Source organism: Oncorhynchus gorbuscha, linkage group LG08 (genome assembly GCF_021184085.1).
Source record: "Oncorhynchus gorbuscha isolate QuinsamMale2020 ecotype Even-year linkage group LG08, OgorEven_v1.0, whole genome shotgun sequence".
Lineage (NCBI taxonomy): Eukaryota > Metazoa > Chordata > Actinopteri > Salmoniformes > Salmonidae > Oncorhynchus > Oncorhynchus gorbuscha.
Genome location: NC_060180.1, coordinates 63275076 through 63292473, shown reverse-complemented (window position 1 = coordinate 63292473; position 17398 = coordinate 63275076). Strand labels below are relative to the sequence as shown.

General features: G+C 44.1%; 1 pseudogene; it reads left to right on the top strand.

Annotated features, from left to right (window-relative positions):
- Positions 1 to 17398, top strand: part of LOC124040674 — a 148447-nt pseudogene that overhangs the window by 17393 nt on the left and 113656 nt on the right.

Genomic DNA, 17398 nt, shown 5'->3' with positions numbered 1-17398 from the left:
AACACTTTAGTCTGTTGAAGCAATTTAAAGACATTCATGTCCAAGTACTAGTCTGTAATGTTCTGTGCTATTTGTTTATTGTCAAATGATAGTTTTGTGGCAAGATGGTATGCCTTACTCAAGAATAATGTTGTCAGAGAGAGAGAGGGCTGTAGTCAATGTCAATGGCTTTCAAGGAACAGAAATGTAGTGATATACATCTGTTTTTCAGTCAGTATTCCTATATTGTCTCAATATGTGGCGTAAAAACTGGCAGTATGGTTTGTGATGACCCTAATACAACCTACAGTATATCTAAAGCTGAACAGTAAAGGATAACAGCCTTTAAAACAGCCTTAAGGCACAGCTGTAGGCTAACACACACTCACACACACACACACACACACACACACACACACACACACACACACACACACACACACACACACACACACACACACACACACACACACACACACACACACACACACACACACACACACACACACACACACACACACACCAGATTCCCCCACCTGCTGCCTCAGATCTCCCTTGTGGGTTGCAGGTGTGGGGTTGGTCCTAGTATTAGAATAGACGGTGTGTGTGTGTGTCTCCTATGACAGGGCCAGACTCAGTGGGCGTTGTGTGCAGCTGGTAGACATTCTCCAGTGTTCCTCTAAGGACTTCCAGTCTACTGCACTGACAGCTCTGACAGCTACAACGACATCCCTTAAGCATGCCATAATCTCTCTCCATCCCTTGATAATATGGGGTGTGTGTGTGTGTGTGTGTGTGTGTGTGTGTGTGTGTGTGTGTGTGTGTGTGTGTGTGTGTGTGTGTGTGTGTGTGTGTGTGTGTGTGTGTGTGTGTGTGTGTGTGTGTGTGTGTGTGTGTGTGTGTGTGTGTGTGTGTGTGTGTGTGTGTGTGTGTGTGTGTGTGTGTGTGTGCGTGTGTGTGTGTGTGTGTGTGTACCTGTTTATGTGTGTGGGAGTATATATATAATTTGGACACATACCTGTACATTTTTGTCTAGGCTTACTTAGGCATTGGAGCTATGCCAAAAGGATTCACACAGCTGAACCTCAACCTAATTATTGAACAAGGCCCACATTACCCCCTTTGCCATCTCATGTTGCCTTTATATTTTTGTTCAGTATATATACACTACATGAACAAGAGTCAAATATTTATTTTTCTCAGTTTTTTAAAATCAGAAATGAATTGCAGGAGTTACTTGATGTGGAATAGAGTTCCATACAGTTATGGCTTTATGTAGTACTGTGTGCCTCCCATAGTCCCATAGTGTTCTGGACTTGGGGACTGTGAAGAGACCTCTGATGGCATGTCTTGTGAGGTATGCATGGGTGTCTGACCTGTGTGCTAATAGTTGAAACAGACAGCTAGGTGCATTCAACATGTCAGTACTTCTCACAAATACAAGTAGTGATGAAGTGAATCGCTACACTACTTTGAGCCAAGAGAGCTTGACATGCATATGATTAATGTTAGTAGGGGATGAAAGCCATCACACACAGGTTTTTCTCCAGCAGCAGAATATGACGATAATGTCAAAAGCTGCACTGAAGTCTAACAAAACAGCTTCCACAAACATTTCATGATCTTTTCTTAGCCAGTTATTTGTGCCTTAAACACTGTATGTTGAATTCCCTTCTCTATAAGCATGCTTCAAATCTGCTGTTCATTTGTTTACTGTGAAATAGCCTTCTATTTAGTCAACACATTTTTTTCTCAAAGGTTTACTTAGGGTTAGTAACAGGCTGATTGGCCGGCTGTTGGAATCAGTAAAGGCTGGTCAGTTTCTTCTTCTTTTTGTTCAATTTAGTTACATGATTTCTCAATTTACAGTATGTTTGCCAATCGGCCAAGTAGCCAGACTTATTTGCAATTCAATTTGCCTCATCCCTCTCACCCATAACATTTTAAAATTCCTCATCAATCCATGGGGATTTAACAGTTTTTATATACATTGTCTTATTGCTTGCAGTGTCTGGTTGCTCCGCATTAAACACCACAGACCAGAAAATATTATTTACATATTAAACAAAGGAATCACTATGAATCTTAATGTATGACGTCTTATACACTATATTAGGCATACCTGTAGCCTTAGGAACTTTGGTTTTCCTAGATATGGCTATTACATTATGATCACTACATCCAATGTATTTGGATACTGTTTTAGAGCAGATATCTGCAGCATTAGTAAAGATGTAATCAATACATGTGGATCATTACATTTCTGTGCTGCTTGTAAATACCTTGGTAAGCTGACTGACAGTTTGAAGATTTGTCTTGAGTGGGCATTTTGATGAAAGCATTTTATATTTGAGATTCTTCAAAGTAGCCACCCTTTGCCTTGATGACAACTTTACACACTCTTGGTATTCTCTGAACCAGCTCCATGAGGTAGTCACCTGGGATGCTTTTCCAACAGTCTTGAAGGAGTTCCCATATATGCTGAGCACTTGTTGTTTGCTCTTCCTTCACAATGCAGTCCGATTCATCCCAAACCATCTCAATCGGGTTGAGGTCGGGTGATTGTGTAGGCCAGGTCATCTGATACAGCACTACATCACTCTCCTTCTTGGTTAAATAGCCCTTACACAGCCTGGAGGTGTGTTTTGGGTCATTGTCCTGTTGAAAACAAATGATAGACCCACTAAGCTCAAACCAGATGGGATGGCGTATCGCTGCAGAATGCTATGGTAGCCATGCTGGTTAAGTGTGCGTGAATTCTAAATAAATCACTGACAGTGTCACCAGCAAAGTACCCCCAACACCATCACAGCTCCTCCTCCATGCTTCACAGTGGGAACCACACATGCAGAGATAATTCATTTTCCTTCACTGCGAAGGACAGATTTCCACCGGTCTAGTATCCATTGCTCGTGTTTCTTGGCCCAAGCAAGTCTCTTCTTAGTTTTGGTGCCCTTTAGTAGTCGTTGCAGGTATTCGACCATGAAGGCCTGATTCACGGAGTCTCCTCTGAACAGTTGATGTTGAGATGTGTCTGTTACTTGAACTCTGTGAATCATTTATTTGGTCTGCAATCTGAAGTTCTCCTCGGCAGCAGAGGTAACTCTGGGTATTCCTTTCGGTAGGATAGTCCGTTTTACGAGGGTATGTTTGGCAGCATGAGTGAAGGATGCTTTGTTGCGAAATAGGAACCTGATTCTAGATCTAACTTTGGATTGGAGATGCTTAATGTGAGTCTAGAAGGAGAGTTTACAGTCTAACCAGACACTTAGGTATTTGTAGTTGTCCACATATTCTAAGTCAAAACTGTCCAGAGTAGTGATGCTGGGCGGGCGGGCAGGTGTGGGCAGTGATCGGTTGAAGAGCATGCATTTAGTTTTACTGTGTTTAAGAGCAGTTGGAGATTTGTTTAACACTTTATTGTTTACTACATGATTCCATATGTGTTATTTCATAGTTTGATGTCTTCACTATTATTCTACAATGTAGAAAATAGTAAAAATAAAGAAAAACCCTTGAATGAGTAGGTGTGTCCAAATTTTTGACTAGTACTGTATATAAAGTGCATTCGGAAAGTACTCAGATCCCTTCACTTTTTCCACATTTTGTTACCTTAGTCTTATTCTGAAATTGATTTTCAAAAATCCCCCTCATCAATCTACACTCAATACCCCATAATTACAAAGCAAAAACAAGTTTTGAGAAATTTTTCAAATGTATAATTTTTTGTTGTTGTTGAAATATTCATTTACATAAGTATTCAAACCCTTTACTCAGTACTTTGTTGAAGCATCTTTAACAGCGATTACAGCCTAGAGTCTTCTTGGGTATGATGCTACAAGCTTGGCACACCTGTTTTTGGGGAGTTTCTCCCATTAATCTCTGCAGATCCTCTCGATCTCTGTCAGATTGGATGGGGAGAGTCGCTGCACAGCTATTTTCAGATCTCTCCAGAGATGTTCGATCAGGTTTAAGTCCAGGCTCTGGCTGGGCCACTCAAGGACATTTTAAGACTTGTCCCAAAGCAACTCCCGCGTTGTCTTGGCTGTGTGCTTAGGGTCGTTGTCCTGTTGGAAGGTGAACCTTTGCCCAAGTCGGTGGTCCTGAGCGCTCTGAGCGCTCTAGAGCAGGTTTTTGTCAAGGATCTCTCTGTACTTTGCTCCGTTCATCTTTCCCTCGATCCTGACTAGTCTCCCAGTCCCTGCTGCTGAAAAACATCCCCACAGCATGATACTGCCACCACCATGCTTCACCGTAGGGATGGTGCCAGGTTTTCTCCAGACGTGATTCTTGGAATTCAGGCCAGAGTTCAATCTTGGTTTCATCAAACCAGAGAATCTTGTTTCTCATGGTCTGAGAGTCTTTAGGTGTTTGTTTTTTCGCAAACTCCAAGCGACCTGTCATGTGCCTTTTACTGAGGAGTGGCTTCCGTCTGACCACTCTACCATAAACGCCTGATTGGTGGAGTGATGCAGAGAGGGTTGTCCTTCTCGAAGGTTCTCCCAACTCCACAGAGGAACTCTGAAGCTCTATCAGGGTGACCATCGAGTTCTTGAGGTCACCTCCCTGACCAAGGCCCTTCTCCCCTGACTGGGCAGTTTGACCGGGATGCCAGCTCTAGGAAGAGCAACAGATTTCACAACATATTAAGTGTGTACCCTCAGGCCCCTACTCTGCTACCACATATCCACGATACAATGTGTATGTCTGTGTATAGTGCGTATGTTATCGTGTGTTTGTATGCATGTGTCAGTGCCTATGTTTGTGTTGCTTCACAGTCCCCACTGGTCCATAATGTGTATTTTTCTCTGTTTTTAATCAAATTGTACTGATTGCATTAGTTACTTTATGTGGAATAGAGTTCCATGTAGTCATGGCTCTATGTAGTACTGTGCACCTCCCATAGTCTGTTCTGGACTTGGGGACTCAGTGCATTCAACATGTCAATACCTCTCACAAATAGAAGTTGTGTTCGTGAGAGTCTCCCCTCTCTATAGAGCGGTCATATTAGCTTTTAGGCCAAACCATCGATTTCCGGAATGTCTCCTGGTCTGACAAACAGCGCTGTGGCTCTGCAACTTTCCAACGCAGGTGCGGAAGAGCGACATACTGTAGCCGAATGCTGTGAATTGAGAAAGCTGATCTCTCTAGCTTAAACTGACAGATGGAGATGGAGCCACAATGGGAAGCTAACAAGGTGTTTGAGTCTAATGCGGGAGCCTGAGATGAATGTGTAATGGTGTAATGGTGTGGCCAGGAGCCAGTTGACCTCCCTCTGTGGCTCATTTAGCACACATTTAAGACCTGAAAACAAAGTCACCATAAATAATAGAACAGGTTGCAGAATTAAAGAGAACAAGGAGAAGACACGTCTAGAATTGTTTGATTGTTGTGTACACAGGAAAGAGGAAAGAGAAGCGTTTTTTTTATGCATAGGGTAGGTAGATAGGGTAATAAGTGGTGATAGCGCTGGAAGTTGTAAAGTTACAGTAGGTGTCTGTTAGTGAGCATTTCTCCTTTGCCAAGATAATCCATCCACGTGACAAGTGTGGCATATCAAGAAGCGGATTTAACAGCATGATCATTACACAGGTGCACCTTGTGCTGGGGACAATAAAAGGCCACTCTAAAATGTGCAGCTTTGTCACGCAACACAATGCCACCACAGATGTCTCAAGTTTTGAGGTAGTATGCAATTGTCATGCTGACTGCAGGATGTCCATCATAGCTGTTGCCAGAGAACTGAATGTTAATTTCTCTACCATGAGCCAATGTCGTTTTAGAGAATTTAGCAGCATATCCAACCAGCCTCAGAACCGTAGACTATGTGTAGCTATGCCAGCCCAGGACCTCTACATCCGGCTTCTTCACCTGCGGGATTGTATGAGACCAGCCACCCGGACAGCTGATGAAACTGTGGATTTCCACAACCAAATCATTTCTGCACAAACTGTCAGAAACCATCTCTGGTAAGCTCATCTGCGTGCGAGTCATCCTCACAAGGTCTTTACCTGACTGCAGTTCAGCATCATAACCGACTTCAGTGGTCAAGTGCTCAACTTCGATTGCCACTGGCACGCTGGAGAAGTGTACTCTTCACGGATGAATCCCGGTTTCAACTGTACCTGGCAGATGGCAGACACTGTGTATGGCGCTGTGTGGTCAAGCGGTTTGTCTATGTGAACGTTGTGAACAGAGTGACCCATAGTGGTGGTGGGGTTATGGTATGGGCAGTCATAATCTATGGACATTGCACACAATTGCGTTTTATTGATTGGCAATTTAAATGCACAGAAATACCATGATGAGATCCTGAGGCCCATTGTCGTGCCATTCATCCACTGTGTTTTAGCATGACAACACATGGCCCCATGTCGCAAGGATCTGTACACAATTCCTGGAAGCTGAAAATGTCCCAGTTCTTCCAAGGCCTGCATGGTCACCAGACATGTCACCCATCGAGCACATTTGGGATGCTCTGGATCGAGGTGTATGACAGCTTGTTCCAGTTCCCGCCAATATCCAGCAACTTCACACAGCCATTGAAGAGGAGAGGGACAACATTCCACAGGCCACAATCAACAGCCTGATCAACTGTAAGCGAAGGAGATGTGCCCTGCATGAGGCAAATGGTGGTCAAACCAGATACTGACTGATTTTCTGATCCATTCATCTACCTTTTCTTTCTTTTTTTTAGGTATCTGTGACCAACAGGTGCATATCTGTATTCCCAGTCATGCGAAATCCATAGATTAGGGCCTAATGCATTTATTTCAATTGACTGAATTCCTTATATGAACTATAACTCATCGTAATCTTTGAAATTGTTGCAGGTTACGGATATGTTTTTGTTCAGTGTGTAATTTAGGATTATTTTTAGACCAATGTCCTCTGGTAGTGTCCCTCAGTTATTGACAACTTCTAGAAGATTAGATCAATATCACAAGTGAATATGCTGTAGGATATCAGGTGAATATGCTGTGTCACCCAGATCCAGGACAACGCTTGACTCTGACTGGAGGCTGTTGTGTCTCTGATTGGTTAGATAAAGTCTGGTACCCTGGAGTGGTGATGTTTGAGGAGATTCCCTGGTTGTTTGGTTAATAATGCAGAAGACTGGAGGCGACGGTTGGAAGACATCAATCAGACGTCCTGAGACATCACAGGGGGAAGCTAGGGGGTTTACCTGTAGTGTGTGTGTGTGTGTAGCTCGGGGGGCTTACCTATAGCTACCACTCTGTGATGGAGGCTGTAGTCGAGTGATATTACCGTGGTGTGCTGAGATGAGTGATATTAACGTGGTGTGCTGTGATGAGTGATATTACCGTGGTGTGCTGAGATGAGTGATATTACCGTGGTGTGCTGAGATGAGTGATATTACCGTGGTGTGCTGAGATGAGTGATATTAACGTGGTGTGCTGTGATGAGTGATATTACCGTGGTGTGCTGTGATGAGTGATATTACCGTGGTGTGCTGTGATGAGTGATATTACCGTGGTGTGCTGAGATGAGTGATATTACCGTGGTGTGCTGAGATGAGTGATATTACCGTGGTGTGCTGAGATGAGTGATATTAACGTGGTGTGCTGTGATGAGTGATATTACCGTGGTGTGCTGTGATGAGTGATATTACCGTGGTGTGCTGAGATGAGTGATATTACCGTGGTGTGCTGAGATGAGTGATATTACCGTGGTGTGCTGAGATGAGTGATATTACCGTGGTGTGCTGAGATGAGTGATATTACTGTGGTGTGCTGAGATGAGTGATATTACCGTGGTGTGCTGAGATGAGTGATATTACCGTGGTGTGCTGAGATGAGTGATATTACCGTGGTGTGCTGAGATGAGTGATATTACCGTGGTGTGCTGAGATGAGTGGTTTACCGTGGTGTGCTGAGATTAGTGGTTTACCGTGGTGTGCTGAGATGAGTGATATTACCGTGGTGTGCTGAGATGAGTGATATTACCGTGGTGTGCTGAGATGAGTGATATTACCGTGGTGTGCTGAGATGAGTGGTTTACCGTGGTGTGCTGAGATTAGTGGTTTACCGTGGTGTGCTGAGATGAGTGATATTACCGTGGTGTGCTGAGATGAGTGATATTACTGTGGTGTGCTGAGATTAGCGATATTACCGTGGTGTGCTGAGATTTAGTGCCGCCTTAAGGGTGGACACTTTTCTGTCGTTTTTATGACGCTGTCTTAGTCTTGGTTTTCTCCCTGGCTAGTTTGGGATAGCATTTGTTTATGTTTCTGCTCAGGGATGTTGGTGTGTTGGTGATAGTCGTGTGTTGTTCATATCCCAATGAGACTACCCAATGAGACTACCCAATGAGACTACCCAATGAGACTAACCAATTCTAGTTCAGAAAGGAGTTTACGTTGAGGGAGTTGAAAGGTCTGTGTAAATGTACAGACATTGAACCAAGCTGTGATCACAAAGTCATCATTGTGAATTCCAGTCCCACGTCTACATGCTAATTGAGCACTCATAACAGGTTCACTACAAAAGTCTGATTCTAGACAAGACATCAAACTACATATTTTGTGTGTATACATTTTCAATCTCCTTTTTAATGTGATTAAGGATGCATTTGGAAGTCTGTGCTTGGGCCTTTTATCATGGCCGCCAGGCCTGAAAAAACACAGGTGAGCTCAGAGCTGTTCAGGAAGAGACCCTTTGTTAGTGGTACTCTAGATCCTGGCACACACTGCTGCGGGACATTTACCAATCATGATCAAATAGTATTCCTTGTGCGTTATTTTCACTTGACACTTGGAGAGCTTACAGGCTGCTGGTCAGAAAAGTGTAAGTGATAGAACAAGAGAGGGAGAGAGAGCGTGAAAGAGAGAGGGAGAAAGAGGGTGAAAGAGAGAGGCTGAGAGAGGGTGAGAGAGAAAGGCTGAGAGAGGGTGAAAGAGAGAGGCTGAGAGAGGGTGAAAGAGAGAGGCTGAGAGTGGGTGAAAGAGAGAGGGAGAGCGAGGGAGAGAGAGGGTGGAAGAGAGAGGCTGAGAGAGGGTGAAAGAGAGAGGCTGAGAGAGGGTGAAAGAGAGAGGGAGAGAGAGGGTGAAAGAGAGAGGCTGAGAGAGGGTGAAAGAGTGAGGCTAAGAGAGGGTGAAAGAGGGACTGAGAGAGGGTGAAAGAGAGAAGCTGAGAGAGGGTGAAAGAGAGAGACTGAGAGAGGGAGAGAGAGGGTGAAAGAGAGAGGCTGAGAGAGGGAGAGAGAGGGTGAAAGAGAGAGACTGAGAGGGAGAGAGAGGGTGAAAGAGAGAGACTGAGAGAGGGAGAGAGAGGGTGAAAGAGAGAGGCTGAGAGAGGGTGAAAGAGAGAGACTGAGAGAGGGAGAGAGAGGGAGAGAGAGGGTGAAAGAGAGAGACAGAGAGGGAGAGAGAGGGTGAAAGAGAGAGGCTGAGAGAGGGTGAAAGAGAGAGACTGAGAGAGGGAGAGAGAGGGTGAAAGAGAGAGGCTGAGAGAGGGAGAGAGAGGGAGAGAGAGGGAGAGAGAGGGTGAAAGAGAGAGACAGAGAGGGAGAGAGAGGGTGAAAGAGAGAGGCTGAGAGAGGGTGAAAGAGAGAGACTGAGAGAGGGAGAGAGAGGGTGAAAGAGAGAGGCTGAGAGAGGGTGAAAGAGAGAGACTGAGAGAGGGAGAGAGAGGGAGAGAGAGGGTGAAAGAGAGAGACAGAGAGGGAGAGAGAGGGTGAAAGAGAGAGGCTGAGAGAGGGTGAAAGAGAGAGACTGAGAGAGGGAGAGAGAGGGTGAAAGAGAGAGGCTGAGAGAGGGAGAGAGAGGGAGAGAGAGGGTGAAAGAGAGACTGAGAGAGGGAGAGAGAGGGTGAAAGAGAGAGACTGAGAGAGGGAGAGAGAGGGAGAGAGAGGGTGAAAGAGAGAGACTGAGAGAGGGAGAGAGAGGGAGAGAGAGGGTGAAAGAGAGAGACAGAGAGGGAGAGAGAGGGTGAAAGAGAGAGGCTGAGAGAGGGTGAAAGAGAGAGACTGAGAGAGGGAGAGAGAGGGTGAAAGAGAGAGACTGAGAGAGGGAGAGAGAGGGAGAGAGGGTGAAAGAGAGAGACTGAGAGAGGGAGAGAGAGGGAGAGAGAGGGTGAAAGAGAGAGACTGAGAGAGGGAGAGAGAGGGAGAGAGAGGGTGAAAGAGAGAGACAGAGAGGGAGAGAGAGGGTGAAAGAGAGAGGCTGAGAGAGGGTGAAAGAGAGAGACTGAGAGAGGGAGAGAGAGGGAGAGAGAGGGTGAAAGAGAGAGACAGAGAGGGAGAGAGAGGGTGAAAGAGAGAGGCTGAGAGAGGGTGAAAGAGAGAGACTGAGAGAGGGAGAGAGAGGGTGAAAGAGAGAGGCTGAGAGAGGGTGAAAGAGAGAGACTGAGAGAGGGAGAGAGAGGGAGAGAGAGGGTGAAAGAGAGAGACAGAGAGGGAGAGAGAGGGTGAAAGAGAGAGGCTGAGAGAGGGTGAAAGAGAGAGACTGAGAGAGGGAGAGAGAGGGTGAAAGAGAGAGGCTGAGAGAGGGAGAGAGAGGGAGAGAGAGGGTGAAAGAGAGAGACTGAGAGAGGGAGAGAGAGGGTGAAAGAGAGAGACTGAGAGAGGGAGAGAGAGGGTGAAAGAGAGAGGCTGAGAGAGGGAAAGGTAAAGAGAAATAAAGGGATAGAGAGGATCTCTCATCTGTCAGTTTTCTCGTGTTAACTTTGAAAGTGATGCATCTTCATTTGATGAGGAAAAATAAAATATGAGGAAAAAGATAAACGTCAATTAATTAAACCAACAAAAAAGACCTAATTTACCTCACCAACATCTGTCCATTTGTTAAGTCTGTTTACGTTGACTAGTTCAACAAGGAAAACATAAAACAAGCTTCACAGAGGATGCTAAATCCCGCCCCCTGCTTTCTTTCTCTCTCTTTCAATCTCTCTGAGGTCTTGACATTTGTAGACAGGTCTCGCAGCACTGCATCCATTTTGTTACTTCATGAATATTTAATCAGGCCCTGCCAAATTAGCCCATGTATAATTTAGTGGCGGCATGTTGTTGTCTACCAATATGGCGTCACCGCCACCATTATGGAGTCATCAGTATTTATAACAAGTATTAGTCTTCCCTCTCTCTCGGTTGGTGCAGAGATACATGGTGGCGAGGACGGACCGATCATCAGTCAGCCGTTTGTTTTCCGACCCCGCTGTCTCCACGGAGACAAAGGGACAAATCATTAAGTTAGCATAGACAGTGACACGCCATGCCTCTTTCGTCCAATCAGGACTGCCGGATGGATTGGTAACTCTTTACAGCCTTAATGTAGTTAGGCCTTTCCATTGTAGTGATACAGGGAGGTGGGTGGTATCATATGTGCCTTAACATTGATGTAAAAATGGATGCCTCTTCCTTATAATTGTGGCATATCATAACAGAGAAATGAATCAATATCAGTCGATTGGTATATTGTGAATGTAATCATGTATTCATCCCCACAGGTGTCTGAAATGTGCTGAAGCACCATGCTAGAAGAGCTGCCTCACCAACCTGGACATCAAGGCCTTCATCCCCAGCATCTCAAACAAGGCAAGAAACCTATTTCTCACTGGGTCTTGGTGATAATGTACATACAGTAATAGGTATACATTGACATTGTATACCTGCGTGCAGAGCTGTTGTGTAGTGGTAACATTCCCCAGCATAGTCACATATGCGACTCCCAACCGTTCCCACTGTTTCTCTCCCACGTGACTGTCTCTGATTTACAGTCTGTGTCTAAACACCTACAAATATATATATATAGCCATTGTATACCGTCAAACTCAAAGACAATACTAATTTGAACATTCATTCTGAACTACTTATTATACTACATAAGTTGAACAATTGAACCTTGACCCTTTCTTCAGCTCACTATGTTGCTTCAATATCAATATGTGTCTGTGTTTGTATGCGTCAAACTACTATGGGGCGGCCAAGGCCATCCTATCGGACAACTTCGTGAGGCTGATGGGCTGTGTGGGATGGTGGGCCCCACGTAGGAGCTCTGTGTGGGGGGCTGCAACCTCTTTGCCTCAGAGGAAGGACCCATCAACATTGGGGGCCTGCAGCAGTTTTCTGTTGAGGTAATGTATTGCATTTTGGCAAGAGAGATACATACTTTTGACCTCAGTATTGAACTGCAAAAAAAAATAGAAAGAGAACACATTTGCACATTTTTGTTCTAGCCCAGAACTATGTAGGCTGAAATCCAGAGCTGTTTGGCATGAAAAGGAGTGGACTGTTGGCACAAACATACTGGTACCCAGGCTAAGAACTTTCAGCTACACTATTACACTACAATCTGTGAAGCATTGCCAGGTTGTTGCTGTAAATGACAATGTATTCTCAGTCAACTCACCTGGTAATATAAAGGAATGAATCAAGTCAAATTGTACCGATGGTCCTGATATAACAACTACTGCTCCCTGTCCTGTATTGTTTTAGTTGGGAAAAAAACACTCAGTCACTCTCTCCCCCATCTGCTTCCTTTCTCTCTTCCCTGTCCTCCCTCTCTTCCCTGATCCCCTTCCTCCTCTCCCCAGTCCCACTCCTTCCTTCTCTGGGTTGTAAAGTGCGTGTCTCCATCAGAGTGACAGCTCCTCTCTTCCTAAATGCTAAAGGTCACAGATGTTTATCAAACTCATGATTAGATAACCCCTTCTGAGAGGGCCATCACAATCCTGCCTCCACAAACACACGCACATGCACCCATATAATCACACACACACGCGGGCACGTGCACGCACGTACACACAGACCTACACACAAACACACTCTCACTCTCTCTCTCTAACACACACAATCATAAACAGACACACACAATACAGGCACACACACATAAATACACACACTCGCTCCTCAGGTTAGTCCTCCAATACAGGAGAAAAGGGCATTGCCTCGATTGAAGTTAGTTGGAAACAAGGGGCTTCTGTGAGCACCAAATCCCATTAGTTGTCACAGGACATCCCAACCTGCCCAGGTAAACAGTGTAAACAGTGAGGGAGAGAGTGGGATGCCGACAGTACACAGGGATCCCTATACAGTAGGTACAGGAGAAAGAGTCTAATTAATACCCAACATTCTGAAAATACACTATATATACCAAAGTATTTGGACACCCCTTCAAATTTGTGAATTCAGGCATTTCATCCACATCTGTTGCTGACAGGTGTATAAAATCAAGCACAAAGGCATAGACAAACAATCTCCGTAAACAAACATTGGCGGTAGAATGGCCTTACTGAAGAGGTCAGTGACTTTCAACGTAGAACTGCCATAGGATACCACCTTTCCAACAAGTTAGTTTGTTATTGTGAAGTGGAAACGTCTAGGAGCAACAACAGAGCCCTGATCTCAACCACATCGAACACTTTTTGGGATGAATTAGAACGCCAACTGCAAGCCAGGACTATTTCGCCCAACATCAGTGCCCGACCTCACTAATGCTCTTGTGACTGAATGGAAGCAAGTCCCCTCAACAATGTTCCAACATCTGGTGGAAAGCCTTCACAGAAGAGTGGATGCTGTTATAGCAGCAAAGGGTGGACCAACTCCATATTAATATCCATGATTTTGCAATTAGATGTTCGACGAGCAGGTGTCCACATACTTTTGGTCATGTTGTGTATTTAATTTAGCCGACCTTACTTGTCCGATATCCAGGCTATTCAGCTCACATTCTGTAGCTGTGCATAATTAATTAAGGTTCCATTATCAGCATCCACATAAAAACAATTACCATATTGTGTCAGAGGTTCCCTTGTAAATACAATTATGATACTGTAAACTATCATAACTGCAGGTGTGGTAGCATGGCTCAACACAGACCCACCACCAAAAGCATCAGTCCTCCATCTCAATAAGTACCCGTGGGTTTAAAGATTGACTGTAATAATTTTGTTAAATTTCAGCTGGTCAATTCCTCTCTTGTCAAATGTCACATAATAATGTGTTATTCCTCTTTTGGAATGCCCCTCACATTAAAACCCCAGCCCACACAGGGCTTTGACCTTTGTCCAATGAGACAACCATAAATGTCAAGTCCATATTAACTTCTCCCTGCCCTGAAAAGGATACTGAACCATTTTTTTATTTTTCTCCTTCACCATTTTTGCTTTAACATTTAGACATTCTGTTGTTTTTCATTCCAGATTTACATCAAGATGGTAATTCCCGAGGTTCGTAATCCTGACCTGCTGCCTCCAGATCAGATGTCGGACAGCTTTCATGTCAAGATCGCTATGATTGGCTGTGGCCCGGTGACCGTCAACTGGCCTCCTACCTGGCCAGACTGGGGTATGACATCACTGTGTTCAATTAACAGGCATATATTGGAGGTTTGAGGTAGATGGGCTCAATTAGTATTACTAATTTCCAGTGAGTAACGATAATTTGGCTATATACACAGGGTACCAGTACCGAGTCGATGTGCAGGGGTAAGGACGTAATTGAAGTAGATACATTACATGACTAAAAGTATGTGGACACCGGCTCGTCGAACATCTCATTCCAAAATCATGGGCATTAATATGGAGTTGGTTCCCCATTTGCTGCTATAACCGCCTCCACACTTCTGGGGAAGGCTTTCCACTACATGTAGGAACATGCTTCCAATGCCACAAAAGCATTAGTGATGTCAGGCACTGACGTTGGGCAATTAGGCCTGGCTCGCAGTCAGCGTTCCAATTCATCCCAAAGGTGTTCGATTGGATTGAGGTCAGGGTTCTGTGCAGACAAGTCAAGTTCTTCCACACTGATCTTGACAAACCATTTCTGTATGGACCTCGCATTGTCATGCTGAAACAGGAAAAGGCCTTCTCCAAACTGTTGCCACAAAGTTGGAAGCACAGAATCCTCTTGAATGTCATTGTATGCTGTGAAATAAAAGTAACAAGTAATTAAAGTGCAGCAGTAAAATAACAATAGTGAGACTATATACTAGGGGGTACCAGTACAGAGGTTGTTGTCCTGGCACCACATGGCCAGGTCTCTGACCTCCTCCCTTTAGGCTGTCTCGTCGTGGGCGGTGATCAGGCCTACCACTATTGTGTCATCGACAAATGTAATGATGGTGTTGGAGTCGTGCCTGGCCGTGCAGTCATGAGTGAACAGGGAGTACAGGAGGGGACTGAGCACGCACCCCTGAGGGGCCCCTGTGTTGAGGATCAGCATGGCAGATGTGTTGTTACCTTCCCTTACCACCTGGGGCCAGCCCGTCAGGAAGTCCAGGATCCAGGGAGCTGTTTAGTCCCAGGGTCCTTAGCTTATTGATGAGCTTTGAGGGCACTATGGTGTTGAACGCTGAGTTGTAGTCAATGAACAGCATTCTCACATAGGTGTTCCTTTTGTCCAAGTGGGAAAGAACAGTGTGGAGTGCAATTGAGATTGCATCATCTGTGGATCTTTTGGGCGGTATACAAATTTGAGTGGGTCTAGAGTTTCTGGGATAATGGTGTGAGCCATGACCAGCCGTTCGAAGCACTTCATGGCTACAGACATGGATTAACTTCTTATGTCTGCCATCCCGTTAACCTCTTCAAGCTAGGGGGCACTATTTTTATGTTTGTACACCTAGCATAAAGTAGCTTGGTCATGAAAATCAGAAAAGCAATCAAATTAATCGTTTACCTTTGATTATCTTCGGATGTTTTCACTCACGAGACTCCCAGTTACACAATAAATGTTCCTTTTGTTCCATAAAGATTATTTTTATATCCAAAATACCTCTGTTTGTTTGGCGCATTATGTTCAGAAATACACAGGAAAGAGCGGTCACGACAACGCAGACAAATTCCAAATAGTATCCGTAATGTCCACAGAAACATGTCAAACGTTTTTTATAATCAATCCTCAGGTTGTTTTTAAAATATATAATCAATAATATATCAACCGCAACTATCTTTTTCAGTAGGAGAGGGAAAGGCAATGGCTGCCCAAACTCTGTTACGCATACAAAACACTGCTGGCACCCGGCCATACAATGACGCGATGTTATCTTTCTCACTCATTTTTCTAAATAAAAGCCTGAAACTATGTTTAAAGACTGTTGACACCTTGAGGAAGCGATAGGAAAAGGAATCTGGTTGATATCCCTTTAAATGGAGCAAATGCAGGCTATGGAACATGGAGTTTTCAAAATAGAAACCACTTCCTGGTTTGATTTTCCTCAGGGTTTCGCCTGCAATGTCAGTTCTGTTATACTCACAGACAATATTTTGACAGTTTTGGAAACTTGTGTTTTCTATCCAATACTAATAATAATATGCATATATTAGCAACTGAGACTGAGGAACAGGTCGTTTAGTTTGGGCAACTTATTCATCCAAGCTACTCAATACTGCCCCCCAGCCATAAGAAGTTAAATAAATAACAGTAATCAGATAAATTAAAGTAAAGTCACAACATATTGTTATCACATCAGTACCAACAATGTTAGGATGAAACAGTCAGAGGTCACCAAGAGCAACATAACTTCAGCGTGTAACTTAGCTAGAAGGATGTGTTGGCATCGAGTAATTATCTCTGAGTGATGAACAGCAGACTCGCACATCTCAATCGCTGGTTGAAAATAGATTTCTGCCCCTCCTAAAATATCAAATGTGTGTATAACTGGTCCTCTTTCTGGGACTCTCATAAAAACAGGATCAAGCCTGGCCTGCTGATGAGTGACGGACTCCATCCAAGCTGGAGGGGTGCTGTCATCTCATCTATCAACATAGACAGGGCTCATTTACACAAAAAATACCGTGTTTTCGTCTTTTGAGCTTCATGTCATGAAATCTACGCAGCCTTCTAAATCACTTTTTATAGATACTGTTTCAGGCCTCCTGGGCTGTATACAGTGTTCCTCACTGAGTTCCCTGAATTCCTATCCGACCTCATAGTCATGGCAGATAATATTCACATTTTTGTTGAAAGGCTTTCGGAGCCATCATCGGCTCAATGGGGTTTGTTCAACGTGTTTTCAGACCTACACATACCCTGGGTCTAGTTTTGTCCCATGGAATAGATAATTCTGAATCTAAATGTTTTTCCTCATATTCCTGGACTATCTGACCGCCATCTTGTTACCTTCTTGTTACATTTGCAATCACAACAAATAATCTGTAAGCCTGGAAGCAAGCTTCCAGAAAATTAGAACAGAAATGGCATTACACCAAACTGGAAGTCTTCTGACTAGCTTGGAAAGACAGTACCATGTAATATCAAAGAGCCCTCACAGCTGTTTGAATACCCTACATTTCCAACCTAATTGAGGAGAATAAAAACAATAAAAATATATTTTTGATACTGTCGCAAAGCTAACTAAAAGGCAGCATTTCCCAAATGAGGATGGCCTTCACTTCAGCGTGATTAATTAATTAACTTATTTGAAGAAAACATCATGATCATTAGAATACAAATTTCAGAC